The 27269-nt window shown below is 35.0% G+C and overlaps 1 pseudogene; it reads left to right on the top strand.

Annotated features, from left to right (window-relative positions):
* Nucleotides 1-272: 272 nt before the first annotated feature.
* Nucleotides 273-3774, top strand: LOC122755348 (annotated as a pseudogene).
* The last annotated feature ends 23495 nt before the right edge of the window (nucleotides 3775-27269 follow it).

Genomic DNA, 27269 nt, shown 5'->3' with positions numbered 1-27269 from the left:
GAAAATAAAATTACCAGTATCAAAAATGAAAGGGGTTACTCAGCACAGCAGCAGCCCTTCTTCCTCCACGGCTGTCAGCTACGACCCCCCCACTCCCTAACAGCCCTGTTGAAGGGACCCGCAGTTGGCATTGATCTTGGCACCACTTACTCCTGTGTGGGAGTTTTACAACATGGGAAAGTGGAGATCATTGCTAATGACCAAGGAAACAGGACCACCCCGAGCTATGTGGTCTTCATTCAGACATAGAACATTTAGTGGGCAATGCAGCAAAGAATCAAGTTGCAATGAAACCCACCAACACAGTTTTTGATGCCAAACATCTGATTGGTCAAAGATTTGATGATGCACTTGTACAGTCAGACATAAACCATTGGCCTTTCATGATGGTGAATGATGCAGGCAGGCCTAAGGTTCAAGTGGAGTACAAAGGGGAGACCAAAAGTTTCTATCCTGAAGAAGTATATTATATGGTCTTGAATAAGATGAAAGAAATTGCAGAAGCTTACCTTGGGAACACTGTTACAAATGCTGTGGTCAAAATGGGATTTCAATGAGAAAGAGGTCTTTCAGGCATTTGTGATGAAAAGACCTGAACTGAATAGAAAATTTGACTTTCAAATACAAGACCCTGGAGAAGCATAAAGAGGTAAACAGGAAAAAAGACTTCATGAGGGATTTTAAAAGATCAAACTGTTCACATTACTACATGGCAAGATAATACTTCAAACTCATAAGAACTATCTCAGTAAGGAATTCACAGAAGACACAGGTCTGAACTGAATATGAAGGGAAAGCATTTATGTTTTGTTCTTTGTGGGGCAGACAGGGTGGGGTGTCTTATATCTGGGGCTGGATTTGGGCTTGGGGCCTCCTGAGTCCAAGGCTGGTGCTTTGTCCACTGTGCCACCTAACTAACCCATGATGACATCATTAAAATAGGGTTGAGGTGTAGGAGGAATAGCCTGGGGGAGGGAGAAGAGGAGAGATGAACTGGGGAGAGGTAGTTCACATCAAAGAAACAAGAAAAAAGCTTATGGAGGGGAGGAGTTGAGGGGGAAGGAGTTGGGGAGTGAGTGAACCTTAATATCATCAGAATTGGCTCAAAGAAGGACTAACACACATACTCAAGTAGGTATAGTAATATATTTTTGCCCTGAGGTAGGGGAGGGAGATAAGGGGTAGGGAGAAGAAGGGAAGAAGGGAAGGGAAGATTGGGGGAGAGAGCAGTAAAAAGCAAAACACTTTCAAGGAAAATGAAGATGTTCTGCATTGCTACACAAATATGACGTATTGAATTGCTTGATCTCATAGGAAGGATTGAGGAGGGAGGGAGGAAGAAAAATTTAGAACACAGAATTAGCTCAGGGACCTTGATCTCATTGGAGTGGGCTCATAGAGGGAATAGCATCCATACCCAATTGGGAGGAGTAATCTATTTTACCCTGCAGAAAAGTAGGAGGGGAGGAGGATATGAAAGGAAGGGTGAAAAAAGGGAGTACAGAGCAGGGGAGAGGATATTCAGAAGTAAAACACCTTTGGGGAGGAATAGGTAAAAAGAACAGGGGGCAGCTGGGTTGCACAGTTGATAGAGCACCAGCCCTGGAGTCAGGAGTACCTGAGTTCAAATCTGGCCTCAGACACTTAACACTTACTAGCTGTGTGACCCTGGGCAAGTCACTTAGCCCCAATTGCCTAACTTAAAAAAAAAAGAAGAAGAAGAAGATAGAGTAAATGTCATGGGAAGGGAGTGGGATGGAGGGAAACAATTATGATGATTGATTATAATGGCAAAACATATGGTACCTATTTTCCTGGGCTTTTATGAAGAAAATTCTCTGTCAAGCTTAAGGTACTATATACAGGTTCTGATGAATAGGATACTATCAGAAAAACCTGGAAAGACCTACATGAACAGAATCAGAGTGAAATGTACTGTATACAAAATAACACCAATAGTGGGGGATGATCTGCTGGGAAGCATGTGGTTATTTTCAGTAAGACAATGATCAAATATAACCCTGAAAGACTTATGAAGATTGCAGACCATCTGCAGAGAAAGAACTGATAGTATATGAAAACAGATGGAAACATATTTAATTTTTTTTTCTTTTCCTCTTTGACAATTCCTTAATCTGAAATTTTGGGGTTTTTTTGACTGTTTTTCCTCACAACTAGCTAATACTGGAGTTTTTTTTTTTAAAGATATTCAAATTTGTTTTTACATATATTTTGGAAAATAAAATTCTATTCAAAGTAAAAAAAAATGCTGAGGTCACAGTGCCAGCCTATTTCAATGATTCCCATGTCAGGCCACCAAAGATGCTGGAACCATCGCTGGTCTAAATGTGCTCAGAATCATCAATCAGCCAACTGCTGCTGCTATTGCTTATGGCTTGGACAAAAAAGTTGGTGCAGAGAGAAATGTGTTGATCTTTGATCTTGGAGGTGGTACTTTTGATGTCTCCTTTCTTACCATTGAAGATGGCATCTTTGAGGTCAAGTCCACAGCTGGGGACACCCACTTGGGTGGGGAGGACTTTGATAACCACATGGTCAACCATTTCATCATCGAGTTCAAGCGCAAGCACAAGAAGGACATCAGTGAGAATAAGAGAGCTGTTCCACGTCTGTGCACTGCTTGTGAACGTGCAAAGCATACCTTCTCTTCTAGTACCCAGGCCACTAATGAGATTGATTCCCTCTATGAAGGTATCGACTTCTATACCTTAATCACCTGAGCCTGTTTCAAAGAGCTGAACACTGATCTCTTAGGAGGCACACTGGATCCTGTGGAAAAGGCCCTAAGAGAAGCTAAATTAGATAAATCACAGATTCATGACATCGTCCTCATGGGTGGTTCCACTCGAATCCACCAAATCCAGAAGCTTCTGCAAGACTTCTTCAATGGCAAGGGACTGAACAAGAGTATCAACCCTGATGTGGCTGTTGCCTCTGGTGCAGCTGTCCAGGATGCCATTTTGTCTGGAGATAAATCTGAGAATGTGCAGGACTTGCTGCTGTTGGATGTTACTCCTCTTTCCCTTGGAATTAGAGTTATGACAGTTCTGATCAAATGTAATAACCACCATCCCCACCAAGCAGACACAGACCTTTACTACCTATTCTGACAACAAGCCTGGGGTGCTTATTCAGGTTTATGAAGGTGAGAGAGCAATGACAAAGGATAATAACCTGCTTGGCAAGTTTGAGCTCACAGGAATCCCCCCAGCACCCAGAGGTGTCCCTCAGATTGAAGTAACATTTGACATTGATGCAAATGGCATCCTCAATGTTTCTGCTGTGGATAAGGGCACAGGCAAGGAGAACAAGATCACCATCACCAATGACAAAGGTCGTCTGAGCAAGGAAGACATTGAATGGATGATCCAGGAGGCTGAGAAGTACAAGGCTGAGGATAAGAAGCAGAGAGACAAGGTTTCTTCCAAGAATTATCTCAAATCTTATGCTTTCAACATGAAGGCTACCATAGAAGATGAGAAACTGCATGGTAAGATTGGTGATGAAGACAAAGAGAAGATCCTTGACAAATGTAATGAAATAATCAACTGGATGGATAAGAAACAGACTTCTGAGAAGGAAGAATTTGAGCATCAGCAGAAAGAATTGGAGAAGGTCTGCAACCCCATCATTACTAAGCTGTACCAGAGTGCAGGTGGCATGCCAGGAGGTATGCCTGGTGGATTCTCAGGGGGTGGAGCAACCCCATCTGGAGGTGCCTCTTTTGGACCCACCATTGAGGAGGTTGACTAATCTCACCAGAAGAAAGAGCATTCCACACAGCTTTCCAAAAATTGAAGGACTCAAATTTGTAGCCAAGGTAGTAGCAGTTTCAAAGTTAACATTTAAGCTGCTGCAAAAATCTGGGCATTCTGAATGCTTGAATGCCTGTAGAGGGAGAGACATGAATAATATTGCACTTTATCAGTATTGTAAACAAGTGGTAATGCAATTCTTGTACTGGAGAATAAAATCTATTTTAAATTGAAGGGTAAATTCACGAACAATGAAGTGGAAATTAAAGCAATAATTAGGAAGTATTTTGCAGAACTTTATGTCAATAAATGTGACAATCTAAAGGAAATGGATGAATATTTAGAAAAATATAAATTGCACATATTATCAGAAAGGAAAAATAAAAGACCTGAAATTGAACAAGCCATCAATGAACTCCCTAAGAAATGTATTCAGGGCCAGATGAAATTAAAAATGAATTCTTCCAAACTTTTAAAGAAAAATTTACTTCAATACTATATCAATTATTTAGAAAAATATGTGAAGAATTTCTACCAAATTCCTTTTATGACACAAATGTGGTATTGGTACCTAAATGAGGCAGAACTAAAACAGAAAGAAAAATATAAACCAAATTTCCTCATGAATAAATGGAACTTTCCTTAAAATGATAAGCAGCATATACCTAAAACCATTAGCAAACATCATATGTGATGGGGATGAGTTAGAGACATTCACAATAAGATCAGGGGTGAAAAAGGGATGTCCATTATCACCTCTATTATAAAATATTATACTAGAAACTTTAGCTATAGCAAAAAGAGAAGAAGAAGGAACTAAAGGAATCAGAATAGGCAAGGAGGAAAGAAAACTATCACTCTTTGCAGATGAGATGATGGTATGTGTAGAGAATCTTAGAGAATCAACTAAAAAACTCCTTGAAACCATTAACTTTAGCAAAGTTGCAGCATATAAAATGAATCCACATAAATCATCAGCATTTCTATACATGACCAACAAAGCTCAGCAGCAAGAGATAGAAAGAAATTTCACTTAAAGTAATAGTAGACAATATAAAATATTTGGTAATCAATCTGCCAAGGCAAACCCAGTAACACTATAAATGCAATTATAAAACACTTTTCACACAATTAAAATCAGATGTAAATAATTAGAAAAATATCAATTACTCCTGGATAGGCTGAGCTAATATAATAAAAATGAGAAGTCTGCCTAAATTAATTTACTTATTCAGTGTCATATCAATCAGACTACTGGAAAATTATTTTTAGAGCTAGAAAAAATAATAGCAAAATTCATCTAGAAGAACAAAAGGTCAACAATATCAAGGGAAATAATGAAAAAAATGCAAAGGAAGGTAGCCCAACTGGATCAAATCTCACATTACATTATAAAGCAGAATTCATCAAAACTATTTCGCAGTGATCAAGAAATAGTGGAGTGGATCAATGGAATAGGTTAAGTACAGTAGACACAGTAGTAACCCAAACACCCCAGCTTCTGGGATAAGAACTAATTATTTGACAAAAACTGCTGGGAAAACTGGAAGATACTATGGTAGAAACTAGGCACAGAACAGTGTCTTATACCTTATACCAAAATAAGGTCAAAATGGGTTCAAAGTTTAGACATAAAGGGAGATACCATAGGTCAATTAGAAGAGGAAAGAATAGTTTACTTCTAAGATCTATGGAGAGGGGATGAATTTATGACCAAAAATATATAGGGAATATTATTAAATGTCAAATGGATCATTTTGCTAATACTATTTTTTAATAAAAGTATGTTATTATTTTCCAGTTACACGTAGAGATATTTTTCAACATACGTTTTTTATAAGATTTCTAATTACAAATTTTTCTCCCCCACTCCCCTCCCTTCCCCCGCCTCATGACAGCAGGTAATCTGATATAGGATATATATGTACAATAACATTAAAAATATGTCTGCATTAGTCATGTTATAAGAGAAGAATCAGAGGAAAAAGGGAAAACCTCAAAAAAGAGAAACAACAGCACCAAAAGCAAAAGAAACAGTATAGTTCAATTAGCATCCATATTCCACAGTTGTTTTTTTCTGGATTTGGAGAGCCTTTTCCATCATGAGTCCTTTGGAACTTTCTTGTACCATTGGATTAGTGAGAAGAATCGAGTCCATCATAGTTGATCAACACACAATGTCGATGATAATGTGTACAATGTTCTTCTGGAGCTGCTGATCTCACTCATCATCAGTTCATGCAAGTCCTTCCAGTTTTCTCTGAACTCCTCCTGTTCATCTTTTCTTACAGAACAATAGAAATCCATTAAAATCATATACCACAACTTGTTCAGCCATTCCCCAATTCATGGGCAGCCCCTCAAATTCCAATTCCTTGCTACCACAAAAAGAGCAGCTATAAATATTTGTGTACATGTGGGTCCTTTTCCCTTTTTTATGATCCCTTTGGGAAAAAGATGCAAAAGTGGTATGGTTGGGTCAAGGGGTATGCACAGCTTTATAGGCTTTTGGGCATAGCTCCAGATTGCTCTCCAGAATGGTTGGATCAGTTCACAGCTCTACCAACAATGCATTAGTGTTCCAATTTTTCCACAGCTTCTCCAACATTTATTATTTTCCTTTTTTGTCATTCTAGGCAATCTGATAGGTGTCAGGTAGTACCTCAGAGTTGTTTTAATTTGCATCTCTCTAATCAATAGTGATTTAGAGCATTTTTTTGTATGGGAATAGATAGATTTAATTTCTTCATCAGAAAACTGCCTGTTCATATCCTTTGACCATTTCTCAATTGGGGAATGACTTGGATTCTTAGAAATTTGATTTAGTTCCCTATATATTTTAGAATTGAAGCCTTTATCAGAAGTATTGGCCATAAAAATTGTTTTCCCAGCTTCTTCCCTCCCTTCTAATTTTGGATGCATTGCTTCAATTTGTACACAATATTTTAATTTAATATAATCAAAATCATCCATTTTGCCTTTCATAATCTCTATCTCTTGTTTTGGTCATAAACTGTTCTCCTTCCAAAGATCTGAAAGGTGGGACTATTCCTTTTTCTCCTAATTTACCTATGGATTACCTCTGTCTAAATCATGTACCTGTTTTGACCTTATGTTAGTATAAGATATAAGATGTTGGTCTATGCTTAGTTTCTGCCATACTATCTTCCTGTTTTACTAGCAGTTTTTTTTTTCAAATACTGAGTTCCTATCCCAGAACCTGGAGTCTTTGGCTTATCAAGTAGTACATTACTAAAGTCATTTACTACTGTGTCTCCTGTGCTTACCCTATTCCTTTGATCCACCACTCTATTTCTTAGCCAGTACTAAATAGTTTTGATGCCTGCCGCTTTATAATAAAGCTTCAGATTTGGTACAGCTATCCCACCTTCCTCTGTATATTTTTTGATTAGTTCCCTTGATATATTGACCTTTTGGTTTTCCAGATGAACCTGATTATTATTTTTTCTAATGCTATAAAATAATTTTTAGGTAGTCTGATTGGTATGGCACTGAATAGGTAAATTAATTTAGGGAGAATTGTATTTTTATTATATTAGCTCAGCTTATCCATGAGTAATTTATATTTTTCCAATTATTTAGATATGATTTTATTTGTGTGAAAAGTGTTTTTAACTGTGGTCATGGAGTTCCTGAGTTTGTCTTGGTAAGTAGACTCCCGAGTATTTTAGATTGTCTACCGTTACTTTAAATGGAATTTATCTTTCTATCTCTTGCTGCTGAGCTTTATTGGTCATGTAGAGAAATGCTGTTGATTTGTATAGGTTTATTTTATTCCCTGCAACTTTGGCTAAAATTGTTAATTGTTTCAAGCAGTTTTTAGTTGATTTTTTAGAATTCTCTATTGTATACCATCATATGATCTGCAAAGAGTGAAGTTTTATTTCCTCCTTGCCTATTCTGATTCCCTTAATTCATTTTTCTTATCTTATTCCTATAGCTAACATTTCTAGTACAATATTATATAATAGAGGTGATAATGGACATCCCTTTTTCACCCTTGATCCCACTGGGAATTCCTCTAACTTATCCCTATTACATATAATGTTTTCTAATGCTTTTACGTAGATACTCCTTACTATTTTAAGGAAAGCTCCACCAATTCCTGTGCTGTCTAGTCTTTTTATTAGGAATGGGTGTTGTATTTTGTCAAAAGCTTTCTCTGCATCTATTGAGATAATCAAATTATTTTGGTTAATTTTCTTATTGATGTGGTTGATTATTGTGGAAATTTATTTTGATTTGGGGACCCTACCTTTGGGCTGAGATTAGAAAGCTTTAGGCCCTCAGGGTCTCTTCTGTGTGGGAGGTGCTGGTGCCCCTCCCCCTCTGCTTCAGCTGAGCAAAAAAGACCCATGGGCTGTACAAGACACCAGGTCAGATAGCTGGGGGAAAAAAAAGCCCCTAGCTCCCTCCAACCTGAGCGGAGCTATCCGAAAGATCCCAGATAGCCTGTGCTGAGGCATGTGAGGCTGAAGCACCCCCCCCCCAGCCACAGCCCTGGCTGGCAGATTAGCTTGGTCTATGGGGGCACAAGAAGCCCTGAGATTTGAGTGGAGGGAAGAAAAGGTATATATAGACCTGGGAGTTAGATTAGAAAGGGGCATGATGAGGGATGAGAGAGGCTGAGAAGGGGTTCTGACGGAAGAGGATGGGCTGAGAAGAGATCAAGGGGACGGCTGATGAGATTAGAAAGGTCAGAGCAAGGCAGACTAGAGACGGGGCTACAAGGGACACAGGAGAAGACGAGAAGGACTAGGAGCAGGGAAAGAGAGGCCAAAGGGCAGACTGACAGAGCAGACAGACAGAAGGTTGGTGAGAGAGAAACACAGGGGTTCAGCGGTGGCAGTAAGGAGAGGAAACTTAGAAGCAGGGGGATTTACAAAGTGAAAGGGGCTTGGAGTTAGAATAAAGTACCTGAGTGCCCTAAGGCAAGCTGCAGCTAAGGTCCTTATTGTATTCAAGAAGGTTCAAGCCCAGCAGGTGGAAAGAGACACAGTGGAAAGAGAGGCACTTGCAATGCAGTCAGGTTGTATATTTTATTTCCCTGTATTCTTAATTTTAATAGTATCTCATAAATAAACTCTGCTTTGATTATTGGTTAAGAGGCTTCTTAATATTTTGCATATTAATTTGGGAGTGGAGCAGTGTGGTGGAACTTATAAATGGCCCATATTAAATTAATAGCAGTCAGATAGCCAGTTAGTCAACAGTCCCCAGATTAGTTCTCCAGTCAGATTAGCCCTCAAAATTAAACTAGTCATTCAAAATATTCCACATTATGTTGATAGTTTTCCTTAAGTTCAACCAGCCCTTTTGCCCGAGTGAGACTGACATTTCCTGAAGTCTTCTAAATTAACTCTGGATGGAAGATTGTGGATCAATGTCTTGTTGTAGTTTCTGTAGTTTCAGAATCTGTTTAGAGGCTTCACTTAATGTTGTTTTTGAGGGAAACTTGGGAAAGCTCAGGCAACTTCCTGGCTTCTCTCCACCACCTTGTCTCTGCCTCCTTGATTCCTTTCAAAAAAATCTAATTAGTATGACTTAGAAATACCATGATCACCTTCAATTTTGATTTCCCAACCAAAGCTCTATAGAAATAAGTTTGAATATGGTCAATTTTGCTATTGAAATTATCCTTAAGGTTTAACTTCTACTTGCCGTTTAGCCATAGATATCTCCAAGTAGTAAATTATTACAATAATCCAGGAAGGAAGTAATGAAGTCTTAAACTAGTTTGTTGCCATGAAAGTGGAGAATGCATACTTTAAAACCTCTCTTTTTGAGTCAAAGTCCTAAAATACATTACTGAAAACTTTCAGGAAACAATCTAAGTGGATATTTTGTACCTGTAAATAGGTGTTATTGCAGCCTTGTCAAGTGGTATAAAAATAAAGGGGATGCACATGGGAATTATTTTCAAAGTTAAGAAAATGTAGCATTTTTTGAAAGATTGCTTCTTTCGACTCATTATTTAAGGCAAAGAAGGGGGACTAGAAAGAAGTTGTAGCCCATGTCTATTGATGAAATATCTCTACTGTGGTAGGAGGTCTTTATACCCAACTCCTCAGTGCCTCTTTGATTATTATTTTGTGTTGTTTTGTTATAATTTGCATTATTGATTTATTTTTAATTTTTTTAAATATATATTTGAGTTCCAAATTCTTTCCCTTCCTCCTACCCCACTGCAAACCTCTGATGAGGCTAGTAATCTATCAACTATATATGTGAAATAATGTAAAACATATTTTCATAATATCTGTATTTTTAAAAGCAAGAAAAATAAAGAAAAATATATTTAAATTGTGCACTCAGATTTCTTAAGTTCTCTCTTTGGAGGTGGATGGTATTTTAAACCATGACTCCTTTGGAAATTTTCTTGGTTTTATTGTTCAGAATAGCTAAGTCTTTCACAATTAATTATCATTATAATATTGCTGTTACTGTGTACAATTGTTTGGTTCTACTCACTGCCTCAGTTCATATATGTCTTCTCCAGGTTTGTTTTGTTTTTTCTGAAACCATCCTTCTAATTATTTCCTTACTGTACAGTAATACCCCATCAAAATCACACACCACAATTTATTCAGCCTTTCCCTGATGATGGGCATCCCATTAATTTCTTTTTAATTTCTTTTGTTTTTTAATTTATGTAATAAAATATTTCATTATACAATAAAATAAAATTGTATTTAAAACTGAAAATCCATGTATGACTAGCTATTCCTTTCAAAATACCACAAAATTTTCATGTAAATTTCTTTTTTTCCTTTTTTCTTCCCTCCTGACTCTACAGATTATTGCCATTAGACATAATAGGTATATGTGTATATATACATGTATGTAAATATTATATATACATATATTTATGTACGTGTAAACTTATTTTATACATACTTCTATTTATCAGTTCTTTCTCTAGATGTAGGTAATATTTTTCTCATATGTCCTTTTTAGTTAACTTGGATATTAATAATAGTCAAAATAATTTATTACTCAAAGTCATTCTTAAAACAATATTACTGTTATATATATAATGATCAATTATTTTTTGGATTTCAAACTTAGTTGTTTCTTGCAAGTTTTCTCATGTTTTTCTAAGATCATTGAGCTCATGATTTCTTATAGCACAGCAGTATTTTGTAAGTATTACCCAGTGTTTCCTTGCACTTCCTGAGCAAAGTTAAAAAGGGACCTTGCAAAACATTTGCATTCTGGTTTAGGAGGCCATGGACATCTATAAGGAAGAAGGAGGTTCAGAGGACCTGTGTTAGTAGCAATGATGTGACTTAAAACTCATGCTCTGCAGGGCTTCACTCACAATGACTAGCCCAAGCCAAATGAAAGCCTACAATCTGAATTCAAACAATTTAAGGACAGCAGAGCTTTCCTTTTGCCTAATAGGAGCATTTTATTAAAATATTTTAATATATAAAATATATAATATATAAAATATATTTATTAAATAAATATGTGATTATTTATTCTTTCTCAGACAGAAACTCCTCTCAGAAATCAGCAGAGTTCAGGCCAAGGTGGCAGCAAAATGACCTTGTACTGGATCAGACCACTTTGGGAACACTGAAAGCTTGCAGGTCCTGAGCCTGTATCTGAGATCTTAGAATAATAAAACACTTAATACCCACAAGAAAGAAACAACTCATTTCCTTCCTCTAGAAGTAACAAAAAAGCATAGTGAGTTTGTTACCTTTCAGGAAGTGAGCAGCTTGTTTCATTTTGAATCCTAGTAACTATGGTTTAGTCATAACATTCATCTGAGTTCTCAAGTTTTCCTTCTTAAAAAAAAAAAAATAATTAGCCAAAGTCTGCCTTTACCCTTCTTTTTACTTGTGTTTATTTTTTTTATTTGACTTCTTATCTTATTGTTACAACTGGTAAATCTAGAATTTACATCAGATGGTGGTGAAACCTTATTATTCATACCCCCTGAAAATAACCTAAATCCTAATAGCTAAGGTTTTTTTGCCTTTTCATGGCCCAATGCAGGCCCCAAATTCACTTCTTTGCCCTATCTGTTGTTTTTGTTTTTGTTTTTTTTTCCCCTAGTATCTCTGCACCTTCCTCACCAGGAATTTGGGATTTGACTTCTAAAAATACATTTGATTCTGATAGCTGAGCTTTCCCTTATCTTGACAAGATCCAAGCCTTTTCCCTCAATTCCTGGTCTTCTTTAAACCAAGAAGTTATATTCTCACATTACTTTCAAGTTTTCTTTTATCTGTTATTTCCTATAGAGTATAAACTTCATGGGGCAGTGCCTGGCAAAGAACAATTTTAAAAAATATATTTATTTATTTATTTATTTATTTATTATTTATTTATTTATTTATTTATTTATTTATTTATTCCATTCATTCAATTCATTCATTCATTCATTCATCTTCATTCATTCATATTTATTTATTTACTTACTTACTTATTTACTTACTTATTTATTTACTTATTTATTTACTTACTTATTACTTATTATTTACTTATTTATTTACTTACTTATTTACTTATTTATTTACTTATTTATTATTATTTATTTGTTGTTGTTTGTTTATTATTTACTTATTTATTTATTTATCCATTCATTCATTCATCATTCATTTATTTATTTATCCATTCATTCATTCATTTATTCATTTATCATTTATTCATTTATTTATTTATTTGCTGGGCACTGAGGGTAGGTAACTTGCCCAGGGTCCCACAGCTAGTAAGTGCCAAAGTGTCTGCGGCCAGATTTGAACTTAGTTCCTCCTGAATCCATGGCCGGTGCTTTATCCACTGTGCCACCTAGCTGCCCCCACAAAAAACAAATTCTTAATAAATGTTCTATTTCTATCTAAGTAATCTTTATCTATATCTGCTCTCACAAATACTCAAATTCCCCAGTTGTTCAATTTATTTTTTTTCCAAGGCTTATTCCTTTACCTACAACCTTTTATACCCTCAATGGAAGCCTTTTCCTCTGTTGATTATGTGTAATTTAGTCTTCTATATATTTTTTGCATAGCTAGGTGGCACAATGGTTATAGCACTAGGACTGGAATCATGAAGACTCATCTTCATGATTTCAAATCTGAACTTAAACACTAACTAATTACGTGGCCATGGGAAAGTCACTTAATGCTGTTTTGTCTCTGTTTCCTCATTTATAAAATCTGGAGATGGAAACAGCAAACCTTTCCAGTATTTTTGCCAAGAAAATCCCAAATTGGGTCATGAAGAGCTGGACAAAACTGAAAGAATTGATCAATAGTACTTGATGTGTTTTCTCTCCCCATTAGACAATGAAATCCTTGAGAATAGGGACTAGATTTTGCCCTTTTTCTGAAATCCCCATGTTTAGCACAGTGCCTAACCATCAATAAGTGCTTAATAAATATTTATTGATTAACTGATGTATCTTTCTATTCATCTGTGTATATCAACCTTATTTTAAAAGCCTCTAGTTTATCTACATGACATAGAGTGATACCTCTTAGTTAAAAAACCCCTCAACTCCAATATTTTAAAAAAGTTCTATTTTATTCTCCTATTTTGTAGTGTTTTCTATATAAATGCCTCATATATTTTCCAAGAGGTCTTTCCATTCCTGATGACATAAACATGAGATTTTTATGGTTCTAACATTAATATAATTATAATGCATATAATGTTCCTAATACTTAATCAGCATTACTGGTATAAATCTAACCAGGTCATATGCCCCTTTCCTAATATTTTTTTTTGCATAAATATTCACTAGCATTATTGGTCTATAGTCTATTTTTCTGCTTTGTCTTTCTTGATTTAGGTATCAAGACAATATCTATATCATATAAATAATTTGGAATATATCCCATATCTTATTATTTTCAAAATAGTTTATTTAATATTTGTATAATTTTTTCTTTGGAAATTGGACAAAATTTATGCTTAGTCCCAATAAGTACTCCCTTTTTCCTCCCCTAAACTGAGAGTTTATTTATGAGTTGTTAAAGCTATTTTTATTTGATTTGATCATTTAAAATTATCTCTTATGCTCTTATTAAGGATATTTTTCTGCAAATATTTATCTATTTCATTGTTATCTATCATATATCTATAAATAATTATGCATAATAATAATGAGTAATTTTTCTTTATCTCTTCTTCACTGCTATTCTTGGTCATGTTTTGCAGTTTTCTATCCTTTCTATATTGTCTCCATTTCCATTGCTCCCACAGCCTTCCATTACACCCTCTTCCTTCTCATTCTTGGTAGTCATAGTTCCCAACATTCCCACTCCCAATTTTGTGTATATTTCAAATATAAAAAGCTTCTTTTCGTTTTCTACCTAATTTCTATTTTGCTCGGCTTGAAATTGTCATAATTTTCCCCAAGGAACTGTACTTAATTACTCAATTCTATAGGATTTTTATGGAATGCAATCATTTTCATTCTTTGCTAAATACAACTGACTATTTGAATTGTTAGAGTTTATATGAGACATTAGAGTGCTGGACCTATGCTTTGATGATAAAAGGATTAAGATTTAGTTCGCTTCTCTTCTTTGAATCCTAGGGAGTTGCTTTTTTTTATTCCTTATTGATGAATACTAACATTAATCTACAGTAGAGACAAAACAATAGCAGCACCATTCGAATACTAAACCATTGCTATTACTAACGCCATGCATTTTTTCTCCTACTATCCCCGTTTTTTTTTTCCTTGAGTGTCACAAATATAAACCATCTGGGATGCCAGATGCTTGCCTTTCTTTTTACACATACAGCAAGTATGGGTGGAAGGCTTATAAAATCCTAGACAGTGTTATCCATTTTGCTTATCATCATCATCATTATCGTCTTCCCAGCATTTTAATAAATGATGTTATTTCTGTGAGTTGAATTCAGTGAGATCTGAGGATTGAGTGTGCTATTTTTCCCACCCACAAGATAGTCATGTAATTTTACTGGGCCAGAAATCTGGAATATAGCTGATTATAGCTCTGTTGTTCATATACTACAACTTTATGGAGCATGTTCAATTTTAAACTAAAAGTGTTGACTTAAATTTTATTATGGTATTTATCAACCTGTCTGTGCTCAAAAGGATTTGCTTCCTAAACCCAGAGCAATTTGTACTTGATTATATATACACCTGAGGAACACTAGGTATTATCTACAGTAGAGTACTGTTACTTTTCTAACACACGCAACTTTTTCTGTAATATAGTCTTATGATCCAAACACAAACATATTTCTTTTAAAAAATCAGGAACTTAGAAGCAGAAGGCAATTCAGCAGTCATCTATTTATTCTAGACCATGCGTAATCTAAAGCTTCTTCTACAATATTTATGTAATGAGTAATCTGTTTTCCATCTTAAGACCTCCAGTAAAGGGGAACTCAGTACACCATAAATCAATTCCACTTTGAAAAACCTCTCATTCTTGGAAAAGTCGCCTTATATAGACCCTAAATCCACCTCTTTGAAACTTACACTCATTGATCTTAGTGATGACCTTTTGGATTCAAGAAAAGCAAATTATGTTCATTTCAACAAATATTTGTGGATGGATATGATGTTTTCTGCATCTCACCAAAAGTTTTATCTTCTTTTGGCTAAGTATCACTCAAATATCCAGGGTATTACAAAGCCTAAGTCAAATTTAAGCTTTAACACTAAGATGATACATATCTAAACATGCATGCATGTATATAATCTATATCTATCTATCTACATATATATATATATAATAATATATATATATATATATATTATATATATATATATGGGGGCATGCATATATGAGTATGTATGTATATGTTTGTGAGTACATGTGCAAATACACTAGCAATAGCAAATTTGACCTAATTTCTCGTGTATATTAAGAAAGATATGGATTTAAGTCCTACCTCATTTTTTAATATATTAATTCTGTGACTATGAGCAAGTTATCTAAACCTCAGTGTAAATCTCTGACACTTTAAATGGAGAGAAGGTGCTGACCTGCATTGCTGGTGTAAGTTCCCTTCCGTGATGAAATTCACAGGTGTGGTTAAAACTAAAATTAACAAACAAACAACAAAAATAACCAGCATTAAAAAAATGAGGGATATAGAAGACAGGAGAATGTTGGGCAAAGATGGGAGCTTTGGGTAAGGAAGGTACAAGGATTGATAGGCAATCCTTTAAAACAAAACAAACAAAAACAAGCAAACAAAAAACAAGGCTACTCATGATTTTAAAATTCTGTCCAGGGCCAGGGTGGAAAGTGTTGGTGGTAACACACGAAATTTAAGCAATTGGTAAAACTATCTAAGCTAAGCTGCTTTATAGAAATGTGAAGCTGCAATATTGTTTGGTTAGGGGTCTGGGGTCAGCTAGATATAGTGGGCTATGTAAATTTCCACCCACACAATCACTGATTGTATAACCTTGAGCATGTTTCTTTATTTCTATGGTCCTCAATTTCCTCATTCATAAAATGAAGATATGATCCATAAGTTGTCTTCCAACTTTGAAATTGTTTGATACTTTAGGGGAGCGGGGAATAAATACCAATATCACATTCTTTTATGAGGGATTAACTTTAAAAGACTAAAAGAAATGTCAAAGTTATATTACAGCTTAGTGTACATTCAGTCAAAATCTTGTACAGCTTATCAATCTCCAGCAAATTTTCTGTACAAGGCAGATCAGTATTTTACCTAAAGATACGTTTGTCCTAGGCTCTCAGCACAGTGTCTGGAATATAGTATTAGAATGGAAAATTCATCATCACCATCATAGCCACCACCACCACCATCATCATCTTCATTGCATTATTTGAATATTTAAAGGACTGTCTTATAGAAGAGAACAAAACTTATCTTGCTTATCCCCAGAAGGCAGAATAAGGGGCAATGGGGAGAAGTTAGAGGAACATATGTTTTGTTTCATTATTCCCCCAATCAGAGCTCTCAGAGTGCATATCAGGCTGTCTCCCAGAAAGTGAGGTCTCTTTATTGGAGACATTCAAGCAGAGAACACATGGCTACTTGACGGAGGTAGTGCATGTGGTAGGGTGTTCTAATTAAATAAAAATTTAAAATAAAACAATTTAACTAAAAGTTGTATGCTTAATTCATTTATGCATTCCTATCTTGTGAACAAATAAATCTACAAAATTCCAGAATTTATGATTGCAAACTTATTATATCATTCTGTCTAAACAATGAATCATAATGCCATCTCATTCAATTTAATATATGAAAATAGATGTATATATAACAGCTAAATTTTAAACAACTTCTCTTGGTATAACAACAACCAAAAATAATGGAAATTCTTTAAATAAACTGTGCTTTGCGGAAGTTAATTATTGATGTTTTTAAAGAAAACCCATGGAAGTATTCACTGAACCTGGGTTTCTGTTGTGAAATGCAAGCTATATACAATTAAAGGTACTTTAATTTATTCATGTGGTAAATTAATTTTATTAATAAGGACGGAAACCCACTTCTGTCAAAATAAATTTTACATCATTTTGACAAAAGAATTGTCAGTTAAATGATAAATACTGAATCTATCATTCTACTCTGCTTTCTAAAAGTAACTGGTGTATAGTCTTCAACTGAGAAACATATTTACTTAATGAAATTGAATTGAAAATAAATATGGATATTAAAAATGATAATTTTCTACTTTAAATATTTCAGAAAATAATATTTCATTTTCCCAAGTTGTGTATTATGTAGGAGTTACAGAGGGTTTTGAAATCAAGTTGTGTTAGAAAAATGATTTGCAAGTAAGGTAGATCAATGTAGGGATGCAAGTTTGAAATTTGGGACAGAAAATTGACTTTATAGATAGCACATGGTCCTAAAGAAATGCCTTTTTTTTTTTTAGTGAGGCAATTGGGCTTAAGTGACTTGCCCAGGGTCACACAGCTAGTAAGTGTTAAGTGTCTGAGGCCGGATTTGAACTCAGGTACTCCTGACTCCAGGGGAGGTGCTCTATCCACTGCACCACCTAGCTGCCCCAAGAAATGCTTTTAGCAAGAAGATCTGGGTGCCAGTAAAAAGTGGATATATTTGAGAAAAGGAAAATGAAGCAAGTAGATTAAGAATATAAATAAAATGGGCAGGGGGGGCAATGAGGAATGAGAGGGAACATTCTTAAAGAAAGATCCACATAGTAGCAACATCATAAATGGAGAATCATAAGCCAATTATATGTGTGTATACACACACACACACACACACACACATATATATACATACGTACACATGCATGTCTGTATGTATGTGCGGTCAATATTCCTAAACATATAAATGTCATATATTTAAAAACTAAGAGGTCATCAAGTCTAACTTCTTCATTTGACAGATCATTAAACTGAGGCCTAGATAGTTAAACATTCAGAGTTCAAATAGCTTGTCTGAGTCCAGTTTCAAAGTCAGGTTTTTATGTCTGAGAAAGATGAGTAGAGGCAGGATGATTTGACCTTGTAATGAGATGTGTTAAGAAGTTTCTTTAAACCTCTTTTAAAAAAAATTAGTGAAATATATGATAATTGTTGTTTTTCCATACATAACCAAAAAGTATAATAGTAATAGAATATTTTCAATATTCAAAATTAGGCTTGGTTATATCAAAACATTTCAGTGCATTTAGATAGATGATTATATGTAGTCTGGTCATCCCCCCACAGTGTTGTCTCAGCAGAACTTAAAGGAAGATACTGAGCACAATTATTCAAAGTGTCAGGGCTGATATCTCTATTTCCAAAGCCTTTAATCAGTTCTAGGATATCCATTTATTCAAGTATCTTCTTGATATCTGTCTAAAAATATAGATCCATTCTAGTTATAGCTACTGTTATGGGTATCTACTTTTTTCATTGGTGCTCTGGTTGTATATGTTTTTACCTCTCTCCTGTGACTCTCCTTGCAGTCAGACTACAACTGACCTGTCTATGAAACTGTCAGACCTGAGCCATGATGATGAATTGCATTTCTTTTACTATTATTTGAAACAGCCTTACTTCAGAGAATCTAAGTAAATAAACAACTCAGGAAATAGAGGGGAAACATTTTTAGGCCATGGCAAAACTTTCTCTCAAGTATTTAATTAAAAAACTATTTATTCAGTTAAAGAATTGCTAATACAGTGATACAGTATTTGGTAATCTTAGTGATACATTTAAAGCTTATTATTATTAAAGTATCAAGTGGATTTCATAAACATTCAATACCTAATATGGAAAGATGTTATTTTATATCTTGAAACTTCTTATACTCTCCTAGGCCTTTGACACTGTAAACCAACTTTTACTTCTTTTTTTTTAATGTTTTTTTCTTTTTCTTTTTTTTTTTTTTGTGAGGCAATTGAGTTTAAGTGACTTGCCCAGGATCACACAGCCAGTAAGTGTTAAGTGTCTGAGGCCAAATTTGAACTCAGGTCCTCCTGACTCCAGGGCCTGTGCTCTATCCACTGTGCCATCTAGCTCCCCCCACCCTTTACTTCTTGATGCTCTCTTTCCTCTGAGTTTTCACGACACTGAGCTCTCTTGAAAGCAGGTAGGTGGTACAGTGAAGAGTGCTGGGCATGGAGTCAAGAAGACTCATATTCCTGCATTCAAATCTGGCTTTAGATACTTACTAGCTATGTGACCTTGATCAGGTCACTTAACCCTGTTTGCCTCAGTTTTGTCATCTGTAAAATGAGCTGGAGAAGGAAATAGTAAACCACTTCAATATCTTTCTCAAGAAATTGTTGTTGTTGTTTTTTTATTTTTATTTTTTGAGGTTTTTTCCCTTTTGTTCTGATTCTTCTTTCACAACATGACTAATGCAGAAATATGTTTGATGTTATTGTACACATATAACCTACCTATATGGGATTTCCTTCTCTCTTGAGGAGGGGGGAGGGAAGGAAGGGAGGGAGAAAAATTTAGAACTAAATATATTATAAAAACAAATGTTGAAAACTATCTTTATATATAATTGGAAATGATAAAATACTTTTATGATTAAAAAAGCCCTCTAACCATGAGGATTTGAACATTTTAAATCATTAAAAAGTTAACAACAAAAAAAAGAAATTCCAAATGGGGTCATGAAGAGTCAGACATGACTGAAAATGACTGAATAATAAGAAAGCCAACCTGGTTCTTCTCTTACCTGACTGGTCATTCTCAGTTTCCTTTAACAGATCTTCATCTAAGTCATGCCCCCTCCAACTATGAATATCCCTCAAGGATCAGTCCTGAACCCTTTTCTCTTCTTCCTTTATGTGGTTTCTTTTTGTGTTTAGCTTCCTTGGATTCTATTAACATCTATGCTGATGATTCTCAGATCTATTTATCAGTCTCCAAACTCTCTGCTCACTTCCAATCTCTCATTCCTAGTAGCCTGTCGGAGAACTCAAACTGGAGGACTCCAAACATCCTAAGTTCAAATTTTCAAACTAACTTACTGAATTTTATCTAAGACTTTAGAAAGTTGCCTTTTACTTTGAGGTGTACTACCAACTTCCTAGTCACTCAGGCTTACAACCCTCTTCCTTACTATATTTCCAGTCTTTTGTGAAGGTTTATCGATTTTACCTTTGTAATATATATTCAATATGCCACTTCTCTGACAGTAGCACCACCCTGATTCAGGCTCTTCACACCTCATTAAATCAACTACTGCACGTAGTCTATTATTTCATCTCCCTGCCACTAGTTTCTCTAACTGCACATGTGGCACTCAGCTATCGAAGTGACCTTTCCTAAAGTTCAGGTCTGATCATATCACCCTTCCTTCTCAATAAATCACGTGGCTTTCTATCACCTCTAGGATCAATGGAAAACCTATGCTTCATATTGAAAACCTTTCAAAATCTATTCCCCACATCTTTCCAGTAAACCTTACATCTTACACCCTCCTCAGCCTCAAAATACTCTGTGATTCAGTGACCTGGACTCTGGAATGTTCTTCAAACAAGACACTACATCTCCCAATTCTTGGCATTTTACTGGACTGTTTCCCTGCCTATAACTTCCCTTCCCCATATCATTGTTTTAGGCAACTTGGAGAAGGAGACAACCTACATTAGCAGAGTGAATTCCCTGTACCCATGAAATCACAAGTTCAAACCCTAATTTTGTGAGAAACAAAGGTGCTTCTTCGATATATTTTGTTTGTGTGTTGTTGGGTTTTTTTTTGTTTTGTTTTTTTTTGGCAGGGCAATGAAGGTTAAGTGACTTGCCTAGGGTCACACAGCTAGTAAGTGTCAAGTGTCTGAGGCTGGATTTGAACACAGGTCCTCCTGAATCCAGGGCCAGTGATTTATCCACTGTGCCACCTAATTGCCCCTCTTAGACATCTTTATAGATTCCTCTACCATGTATAGACATAATAGAATAGAAGGAATATCACAAGAATGAGGAAATAAATAATAGAAAACTCAATTCAGCAAAACTTATGAAATTTCATAGTTCTAAAATAAAATTCTGGCCTGAGTTTCCTTTGTCCAGATTCAGTGCAAATTTGACTTTAGGGAATAAAAACAATTCCATAAATATAGTACCTTCAACTCCCCAGAAATCCCAGCCATAACAATGAATCTCTGCTGGCCAACTTTGTAATACCATCCATAGACCTAAGTTCTGAAATTTAACAAATGTTTAGTAGATTCAAAGGAGTATAGTATACTTATATACATTCATCTTTTCCTCTTTGTCCTCATTCTTTCAAATAACAGATTGAAACAATATATATATATATATGTTAACTAATATCCACTTTACTAACCTGCCTCTCTAATTGCCTTTCTTTTTCTTTTTTCTTTTTTTTTTTTTTTAGTGAGGCAATTGGGGTTAAGTGGACTTGCCCAGGGTCACACAGCTAGTAAGTGTTTAAGTGTCTGAGGCCAGACCCGAACTCAGGTCCTCCTGACTCCAAGGCTGGTGCTCTATCCACTGCGCCATCTAGCTGCCCCTTCTAATTGCCTTTCTATATCCCAAAGCACTTTTCTGATAATGTGACTCCTCTGCTTAAGATGTTTCAGAGGCTATTGCCTCTAGGGTAAAACACAAATTCATCAGTCATTCATTTAAAACATTCACAATCTACCTTAGCCTGCATTTCTGGGATTGTTGCAAATTAATTTTCTTCAACATCCCATTCTAGTCAAACCAAACTGATTTTTTCCTAAACTCAAAATTCCATCACTTACCACCCCATCTTTGTTTACTATACCCCATTCCTAAGTGGAATTCTTTCATAAATTTCACATTTAAAATGCCTAGTTTCTTCATAAACTTAGGCTATGCCACTTCCAAAAAGAAATATTTTTCCTACCTCTCTACTGCACTACTAGTATATCCAAATGCATTTAAATGTATAATATTTTGTTCTAGCAATTGAACAAAAACTTATATAGCTTATAAATATTGCATTCTTATAAATGTAAGTATTAAGAGGTTTTTACACAAACATTTTCCATCTTGCCTAGTTCATCTCATACAGTAGTCTATGATGGAAAGAAAAAGGAGTGAGTGTTTATTATTCAGGAAAGGCTATATTAAGCTTTCATATGAAAGAATTGAATGGAACTGTGGATTAAAAGACATGAAGGTGAGGAGGGATAGTCATGGATGTAATCTGTATATACCCTTAGAGATGAGATTAGGATTAGTGGGAATGCTAGAGAGAGGTATTGTTTAGTTAGAACATAGAATATATAGAGTAGAAAAATTTGAAACCAATCCAGAAAAACATGGTTTACCCAGATTATAAAATATTTAGTTACCAGAGAGAAAACTTAGTATTTTGCTATACAGGTAATAGGTAGACACTAAATCTTCTTTTATAGCAGAGTGACCTGGTCAGACTTCTGGTTTTAGGTTATTAATTTGTTCAATGTACAGAATATGAATTGGAGATGGGGAAGATGGGCTAGGTAAAATAATTAGGAAGTTGTGGCATCTAAAATTGAATGTTTCAAAGTATATTTCAAAACAATTTTCAACTAAGTTAAATATCATATATTTAAATGTAAATATTGTAAAATTAAGTTAAATTTATTGTTTTAATATTCAATTTTATAATATATTACTAAATAATAATGTCTATTACTATATTATATAGATCTAATTTAAAAGAAAGAAAATGTTATAGAAAATTACTATCTGTGCAAAGACATTGTTTGGACTTAAATCAATCACACTCATTTTCCAAATGATGCTTTTATTTGAAGGCTTTAATTCCTTTCTCATCCCATATCAAGTGGTAATAAATATCAGCTTAATTATTAGGGACAAACACCAATGTTCTAACAAGTATAAGAATACTCATAAGGTTATGGGAATATTGTTGGCCCTGGTTCCCCCAGAAGTTGCTCTGGGGAAATCAAGGAACCTTATCCTTGAAACTAAACCAAAGACAGACACACGCCTAGAGAGATAAGCAGCACTGGACCCTGTACTGAGACACATCAGGACCATCACCCTTCATTCTAGTCTCCCTCACCCCCTCAATGAGGTAATCCTGTTAAGCATGGCTCTGCACCAAGAGGGGACAGAACAATTGCAACCAGGAGACTACTCACAACCCACCACCCAATAAGGGACATTTCACCCTCACTTGGGAAGTCATGCCATCTTGGCCCTATAAGAGGGTGCTCTCCAGTCTAGTTAGGGAGGAAAGAGTTTTAAAACTTTCCTTCTGGCCAGTTTCTCTGTATCAAATAAAACTGTTCTTTTATTCCTAACTAGGATGTGCGTGAGAATGTAATTCTTTACAGAGTAATCCTAAGGACCCATGTGCTTGCCTCAGTAACAATAGTAAGGCAAATATGTTATTTTTAATTACCACAATACTATCATTAAGTTACCTTATCCATATAGTAATTTAGTAATGAAAGATATGTTTCTACATGAGTAATAAAGCATAGTCACAGAATTGCCAACAGAATTCTTCCACCTCATTTCTCCTTAGAGTTTAAAATATTCTATATTCACATAAAGTGAGTTCATCAAATAATTCTTGTATTTTCAACTCATGAAATATTTATTAAGAATCTGGTTGAATCATATAAGTTTTGCTAAAAATTATTACAACTTTCTAATCTCAAGTTCATCATAATGCATATATTTCTTGTCAAGATCACTTCCAAAATAATTCATTAAATCTTAAATAATAATATGGCCTAAATTCCTTACCAAATATTTCCTAGCTTTCAGAAATGCTATTTTAAAAAATGTCTTTGTGTCATACCATTATATGCAATGTGTTAAAGAAAAAATGTTAAATATTAATTTAGTCAGATAAAAAAAGAATTTAAAAATGAAACTAATATCTAACTTGCCTTTAATAGATCCCTAACACTAGTACATCTATGTGTTAGATAGTTTGTTTTCATATATAATCACATAGTTTGGTCAGAACATTTAATTAAATTAGGTACACATTTATTAAGTCTATTATCTGGGCATAATACAAAGTTGGAATAAGACATCACTGACCTTAAAAAACTGGAAAGTGGAGAGTGTGTTAGAGCCAAGATGGCAGAGGAACGGCAGTGACTTTCCTGAACTCTCTTCATTCTCCCTCCAAATACCTTCAAATAATGCCACTAAGACAAACTCCTTGTAGCAGCAGAAACCACAAAAGGACAGGGAAAAATAATTTTCCAGCTAAAGACAACTTAGAGGCTTGGCCAGAAAAGTCCATCCCACAAGGGTGAAAGTGAAGCACAGTCCAGCATTAGGCTACACCAGCAAAACTGAGTATAATCCTTTGGGAGAAAAATAGGAATTCAATGAAAAGCGGGCTTTCAGGTATTCTTGATGAAAAGACATGAGCAGAATAGAAAATGAGGTCTCACAAATACAAAGTCTCAAGTGAAGCATAAAAAGGTAACCAGAAAAAGAAACCATAAGGTATATTAAAAGTTTAAACTGCTTACATTACTAAGTGGGAAGATGATACTTATAACTATAAGAATGTTCTTATTATTAGGAAATCTTGATGGAGTATATTTAGACAGTGGGAACAGCTGTGAGTTGAATATGAAAAGGATGATTTCTTTAAAAAATAAAACTAAAGCATGAGAGGAATGCACTAGAAGCAAGGGAAAGGGAGAGGTGGAATGGGGGTAAAGTGTCTTACAGAAAAGAAGCAAGAAAAAGCTTATACATTGGAGGGGAAAGATGGGGGAGGTATTGGGGAGTGAGTGAACCTTACTCTCATCATAATTGGCTCAAGTGGAAACAACATACACACTCAATTGAGTATAGAAATCTATCTTAATCTGCAGGGAAGAAAGGGGGAAGGGGATGGGAGGTTATAGAAGGGAGCAGATTGGGGAGGTGGCAGTCAAAAGCAAAACACTTTTTGAGGAGGGACAGGGTACCTAAGGAGATAGAGAATAGAATAAATGTCTTGGGGAGAGAATAGCATGAAGAAAAATACAGTTAGCGATAGCACTGTGAAAACATTTTGGAAGCAAGTTGGTCTGATAAAAGCCTCATTTTCAAAACATATAAGGAACGATTAAATTTATTAAAATAAGAGCCATTCCCCAATTGATAAATGATCAAAGGATATGAATAGTTTTCAGTTGAAATAATCAAAGGTATCTATAGCCATATGAACAAAAAATGTTCTAATTCACTATTGATTAGAAAAGATGTAAGTCAAAACAATTCTGGGGTACTACCTCATAACCTATTTGATAGATAATAAGATAGCAGATGAAAATGACAAATGTTGTAGGGAAATGGTGAAAATTAAAATTAATGCACTGTTGGAGTTATAAACTGATTCAACCATTCTGTTAAACAATTTGGAACTATTGACAAAGTTCTATACCAACCATGCATACTCTTTGACCTAGGAAAACCACTACTAAGTCCATAACCAAAAAGTAATTAATTTATAAAAAGGAACAGGGCTTGATATATGCAACATATATTTTTAGCAGCTTTTTTTTTTCTGGTGGCAAAGAATTCAAATTTGAGGGGAGATACATCAATAGGGAAATGACGTCAACAAATTGTGGTATGAGATTATGATGGAATATTATTGTGTAATAAGAAATGATGAGCATGCTACTCTCAGAAAAATGTGGAAGAAATTACATGAGTTGATACAAACAGAAAATATACTATGTTAAAAAGTACAGCGATATTGTAAGATGATTACTTGTGAATTACTGCGCTATTTCAGCAATACAATGATCCAAGAAAACTCCCGAAGGACTTATAAAATGTTATCCATCCCCATATAAAGTAAGTACTGATGGTGTCTGAACACAGATTGAATAATTTTTTTTAACTTTATTTTCCTTCAGGGTTTTTTTTAATCTATTTTCTTTTATAACCTGAGTAATATGGATATGTTTTGCCCTGACTAACACATGTATAACTTATATTAAATTGCTTGCCTTCTTTTTTTTTTTTTTGTGAGGCATTTGGGGGTTAAGTGACTTGCCCAGGGTCACACAGCTAGTTCGTGTCAAGTGTCTGAGGCCAAATTTGAACTCAGGTCCTTCTGACTCCAGGGCCCGTGCTCTATCCACTGTGCCACCTAGCTGCCCCAAATTGTTTTACCTTCTTAAAGTGGGGAAGGGTTGGGGAGGAAGGAAGGAAGAGAATTTAGAACATGAAGTTTTAAAAATAGATGTTAAAATTTGTATTTTCATGCAATTAGGGAAATAAAATTCTAATGAAACAAGTCATAGTAGCTTTAAAAATAGATCTTACAAATATGAACAATAAGGTTGATAACGTAAAAAAATTAAATGTGGTATATGTATAAAAGAATATAAATAAAGTATTATGGAAAAAAGTGAGGATGAGATTATTTCTAACAAGGGGTAAAAGAAAAGGCTTTATTAAAAATGTAGTCACAAATTGCACATTCGTTTAGATCAAGCAAGGCCATGTTTAAGCATATAGATAGTGGAGGCTAAAGGCAGTGAGAAGGGAAGCTAGGTGGCCCAGTGGACAAAGCACCAGCCCTGGATTCAGGAAGACCTGAGTTCAAATCTGTCCTCAGAGACTTGACACTTACAAGCTATGTGACCCTGGGCAAGTCACTTAACCCTCATTGCCCCAAGGGGTGGGGGGGGGGGAATAAAGGCAGTGAGGAAGTTTCCATTCATTAAAAACAAACAAATAAATAAATAAATGAGTGGATGAACAAAGAAATAAGAAAGCAAATAAATGAATGAATGAACAAATAAATAAATAGATAAATAAATGAATAAAGAAATAATTTGTTGAATAAATAAATAAATGAAGTAGAGATTTTTTTTTTTGGTCAAAAGAAAGGAATCCAAGGAAAATGAGTTCACATCTGGTCTCAGACACTTGACACTTACTACCTAGCTGTGTTTTCTTAGGCAAGTCACTTCACTCTGATTACCTTACAAAAAATAAAAGAGCTTCATTCTTCCCCATGTAAATAAAGGTAGGCAATAAAAAAAGTGTAATAGCAGGAGATTAGGTAGGGAGTCTC

Source organism: Dromiciops gliroides, chromosome 4, assembly GCF_019393635.1.
Source record: "Dromiciops gliroides isolate mDroGli1 chromosome 4, mDroGli1.pri, whole genome shotgun sequence".
Lineage (NCBI taxonomy): Eukaryota > Metazoa > Chordata > Mammalia > Microbiotheria > Microbiotheriidae > Dromiciops > Dromiciops gliroides.
The sequence above is the reverse complement of the archived record's forward strand: the minus strand, read 5'-3'. Positions and strand labels throughout refer to the sequence as shown.